Below are 5,595 nucleotides of genomic sequence, written 5' to 3'. Positions count from 1 at the left end.
GAACAAGTATTCAAAGGAATGGATTTTCCGAAAGGAAATAACTGGAACTGTTACCTGCACATTCGCTCAATCCACTGTATCAATCCCTGTTAAGAATCCTTTGATCAGCTTTAGATATACAGAAAATAATGCATCTTGTACGGAAAGTCCGGTTGAAGCAAATAGGAGAGAATTAACATCAACAATAAAGTTCCCAATTGAAGAGGAAAGAAGAGGAACACAAGATTCAATAGAATTGGAAATAGAGAGGAACAAGGATCCAAAGGAATGGATGTTCCCAAAGGAAATAACTGGAACTATTGCCCGCACATTCACTCATTCCACTGTATCGATCCCTGTTAAGAATCCTTTGATCAGCTTTAGATATAAGGAAGATGATGGATTTTGCCCAAAAAGGTCCATTGAAGCCAATAGGAGAGAATTATCTTTAAGTATAATGTTCCAAAATGGAAAGGAAACAAAGGGAAAAGTAGCCTCAATAGAATGGGAATTAGAGAGGAACTAGTATCCAAAGGAATGGATTTTCCCAAAGGAAATAACTGGAACTATTGCCCGCAGAGTCACTCATTCCACTCTATCGATTCCTTTAAGAATCCTTTGATCAGATTTAGATATAAAGAAGATGATGGATTTTGCCCAAAATGTTCCATTGAAGCCTATAGGAGAGAATTATCATCAACTATAATGTTCCTAAATGCAAAAGAAACAAAGGGAAAACTAGACTCAATAGAATGGGAAATAGAGAGGAACTAGTATCCAAGGGAATGGATTTTCCAAAAGGAAATAACTGGAAATATTGCCTGCACATTCACTCATTCCACTGTATAGGATTCCTGTTAAGAATCCTTTGATCAGATTTAGATATAAAGAAGATGATGGATTTTGCCCAAAATGTTCCATTGAAGCCAATAGGAGAGAATTATCATCCACTATAATGTTCCCAAATGAAAAGGAAACAAAGGGAAAACTAGACTCAATAGAATGGGAAATAGAGAGGAACAAGGATCCAAAGTAATGGATTTTCCCAAAGGAAATAACTTGAACTGTTACCTGCACATTCGCTCATTCCACTGTATCGATCCCTGTTAAGAATCCTTGATCAGCTTTAGATATACAGAATGTAATGCATCTTGTACGGAAAGTCCTGTTGAAGCAAATAGGAGAGAATTAACATCAACAATAAAGTTCCCAATTGAATTGGAAACATGAGGAACACAAGATTCAATAGAATTGGAAATAGAGAGGAACAAGGATCCAAAGAAATGGATGTTCCCAAAGGAAATAACTGGAAATATTGCTTGCACATTCACTCATTCCACTGTATAGGATTCCTGATAAGAATACTTTGATCAGATTTAGATATAAAGAAGATGATGGATTTTGCCCAAAATGTTCCATTGAAGCCAATAGGAGAGAATTATCATCAACTATAATGTTCCTAAATGCAAAAGACACTAAGGGAAAACTAGACTCAATAGAATGGGAAGTAGAGAGGAACAAGTATCCAAAGGAATGGATTTTCCCAAAGGAAATAACTGGAACTATTGCCTGCATATTCACTCATTCCACTGTATAGGATTCCTGTTAAGAATCCTTTGATCAGATTTAGATATAAAGAAGATGATGGATTTTGCCCAAAATGTTCCATTGAAGCCTATAGGAGAGAATTATCATCAACTATAATGTTCCTAAATGCAAAAGAAACAAAGGGAAAACTAGACTTAATAGAATGGGAAGTAGAGAGGAACAAGTATCCAAAGGAATGGATTTTCCCAAAGGAAATAACTGGAACTCTTGCCTGCACATTCACTCATTCCACTGTATCGATCCCCGTTAAGAATACTTTGATCAGCTTTAGATATAAGGAAGATGATGGATTTTGCCCCAAAAGGTCCATTGAAGTCAATAGGAGAGAATTATCATCAACTATAATGTTCCCAAATGAAAAGGAAACAAAGGGAAAACTAGACTCAATAGAATGGGAAATAGAGAGGAAGAAGTATCCAAAGGAATGGATTTTCCGAAAGGAAATAACTTGAACTGTTACCTGCACATTCGCTTATTCCACTGGATCGATCCCTGTTAAGAATCCTTGATCAGCTTTAGATATACAGAATGTAATGCATCTTGTACGGAAAGTCCTGTTGAAGCAAATAGGAGAGAATTAACATCAACAATAAAGTTCCCAATTGAAGAGGAAACAAGAGGAACACAAGATTCAATAGAATTGGAAATAGAGAGGAACAAGGATCCAAAGAAATGGATGTTCCCAAAGGAAATAACTGGAAATATTGCTTGCACATTCACTCATTCCACTGTATAGGATTCCTGATAAGAATCCTTTGATCAGATTTAGATATAAAGAAGATGATGGATTTTGCCCAAAATGTTCCATTGAAGCCAATAGGAGAGAATTATCATCAACTATAATGTTCCTAAATGCAAAAGAAACTAAGGGAAAACTAGACTCAATAGAATGGGAAGTAGAGAGGAACAAGTATCCAAAGGAATGGATTTTCCCAAAGGAAATAACTGGAACTATTGCCTGCATATTCACTCATTCCACTGTATAGGATTCCTGTTAAGAATCCTTTGATCAGATTTAGATATAAAGAAGATGATGGATTTTGCCCAAAATGTTCCACTGAAGCCAATAGGAGAGAATTATCATCGATTATAATGTTCCTAAATGCAAAAGAAACAAAGGGAAAACTAGACTCAATAGAATTGTGAGTAGAGAGGAACAAGTATCCAAAGGAATGGATTTTCCCAAAGGAAATAACTGGAACTATTGCCTTCACATTCACTCATTCCACTGTATCGATCCCCGTTAAGAATACTTTGATCAGCTTTAGATATAAGGAAGATGATGGATTTTGCCCCAAAAGTTCAATTGAAGCCAATAGGAGAGAATTATCATCAACTATAATGTTCCCAAATGAAAAGGAAACAAAGGGAAAACTAGACTCAATAGAATGGGAAATAGAGAGGAACAAGTATCCAAAGTAATGGATTTTCCCAAAGGAAATAACTGGAACTATTGCCTGCACATTCACTCATTCCACTGTATAGGATTCCTGTTAAGAATCCTTTGATCAGATTCAGATATAAAGAAGATGATTGATTTTGCCCAAAATGTTCCATTGAAGCCAATAGGAGAGAATTATCATCAACTATAATGTTCCTAAATGCAAAAGAAACTAAGGGAAAACTAGACTCAATAGAATGGGAAGTAGAGAGGAACAAGTATCCAAAGGAATGGATTTTCCCAAAGGAAATAACTGGAACTATTGCCTGCATATTCACTCATTCCACTGTATAGGATTCCTGTTAAAAATCCTTTGATCAGATTTAGATATAAAGAAGATGATGGATTTTGCCCAAAATGTTCCATTGAAGCCTATAGGAGAGAATTATCATCAACTATAATGTTCCTAAATGCAAAAGAAACAATGGGAAAACTAGACTCAATAGAATGGGAAATAGAGAGGAACTAGTATCCAAAGGAATGGATTTTCCCAAAGGAAATAACTGGAAATATTGCCTGCACATTCACTCATTCCACTGTATCGATCCCTGTTAAGAATCCTTTGATCAGATTTAGATATAAGGAAGATGATGGATTTTGCCCAAAAGGTTCCATTGAAGTCAATAGGAGAGAATTATCATCAACTATAATGTTCCCAAATGAAAAGGAACCAAAGGAAAACTAGACTCAATAGAATGGGAAATAGAGAGGAACAAGTATTCAAAGGAATGGATTTTCCGAAAGGAAATAACTGGAACTGTTACCTGCACATTCGCTCAATCCACTGTATCAATCCCTGTTAAGAATCCTTTGATCAGCTTTAGATATACAGGAAAATAATGCATCTTGTACGGAAAGTTCCGGTTGAAGAAAATAGGAGAGAATTAACATCAACAATAAAGTTCCCAATTGCAAGAGGAAAGAAGAGGAACACAAGATTCAATAGAATTGGAAATAGAGAGGAACAAGGATCCAAAGGAATGGATGTTCCCAAAGGAAATACCTGGAACTATTGCCCGCACATTCACTCATTCCACTGTATCGATTCCTGTTAAGAATCCTTTGATCAGCTTTAGATATAAGGAAGATGATGGATTTTGCCCAAAAAGGTCCATTGAAGCAAATAGGAGAGAATTATCTTTAAGTATAATGTTTCTAAATGGAAAGGAAACAAAGGGAAAAGTAGCCTCAATAGAATGGGAAATAGAGAGGAACTAGTATCCAAGGGAATGGATTTTCCCAAAGGAAATAACTGGAAATATTGCCTGCACATTCACTCATTCCACTGTATAGGATTCCTGTTAAGAATCCTTTGATCAGATTTAGATATAAAGAAGATTATGGATTTTGCCCAAAATGTTCCATTGAAGCCAATAGGAGAGAATTATCATCAACTATAATGTTCCTAAATGCAAAAGAAACAAAGGAAAAACTAGACTCAATAGAATGGGAAATAGAGAGGAACTAGTATCCAAAGGAATGGATTTTCCCAAAGGAAATAACTGGAAATATTGCCTACACATTCACTCATTCCACTGTATCGATCCCCGTTAAGAATACTTTGATCAGCTTTAGATATAAGGAAGATGATGGATTTTGCCCAAAAAGGTCCATTGAAGTCAATAGGAGAGAATTATCATCAACTATAATGTTCCCAAATGAAAAGGAAACAAAGGGAAAACTTGACACAATAGAATGGGAAATAGAGAGGAAGAAGTATCCAAAGGAATGGATTTTCCGAAAGGAAATAACTTGAACTGTTACCTGCACATTCGCTCATTCCACTGTATCGATCCCTGTTAAGAATCCTTGATCAGCTTTAGATATACAGAATGTAATGCATCTTGTACGGAAAGTCCTGTTGAAGCAAATAGGAGAGAATTAACATCAACAATAAAGTTCCCAATTGAAGAGGAAACAAGAGGAACACAAGATTCAATAGAATTGGAAATAGAGAGGAACAAGTTATCCAAAGGAATGGATGTTCCCAAAGGAAATAACTGGAAATATTGCTTGCACATTCACTCATTCCACTGTATAGGATTCCTGATAAGAATCCTTTGATCAGATTTAGATATAAAGAAGATGATGGATTTTGCCCAAAATGTTCCATTGAAGCCAATAGGAGAGAATTATCATCAACTATAATGTTCCTAAATGCAAAAGAAACTAAGGGAAAACTAGACTCAATAGAATGGGAAGTAGAGAGGAACAAGTATCCAAAGGAATGGATTTTCCCAAAGGAAATAACTGGAACTATTGCCTGCATATTCACTCATTCCACTGTATAGGATTCCTGTTAAGAATCCTTTGATCAGATTTAGATATAAAGAAGATGATGGATTTTGCCCAAAATGTTCCATTGAAGCCAATAGGAGAGAATTATCATCAACTATAATGTTCCTAAATGCAAAAGAAACTAAGGGAAAACTAGACTCAATAGAATGGGAAGTAGAGAGGAACAAGTATCCAAAGGAATGGATTTTCCCAAAGGAAATAACTGGAACTATTGCCTGCATATTCACTCATTCCACTGTATAGGATTCCTGTTAAGAATCCTTTGATCA

This window comes from Sminthopsis crassicaudata, chromosome 6 (genome assembly GCF_048593235.1).
Source record: "Sminthopsis crassicaudata isolate SCR6 chromosome 6, ASM4859323v1, whole genome shotgun sequence".
In the NCBI taxonomy this organism is placed as follows: Eukaryota; Metazoa; Chordata; class Mammalia; order Dasyuromorphia; family Dasyuridae; genus Sminthopsis; species Sminthopsis crassicaudata.
This window is presented reverse-complemented; position numbering follows the sequence as displayed.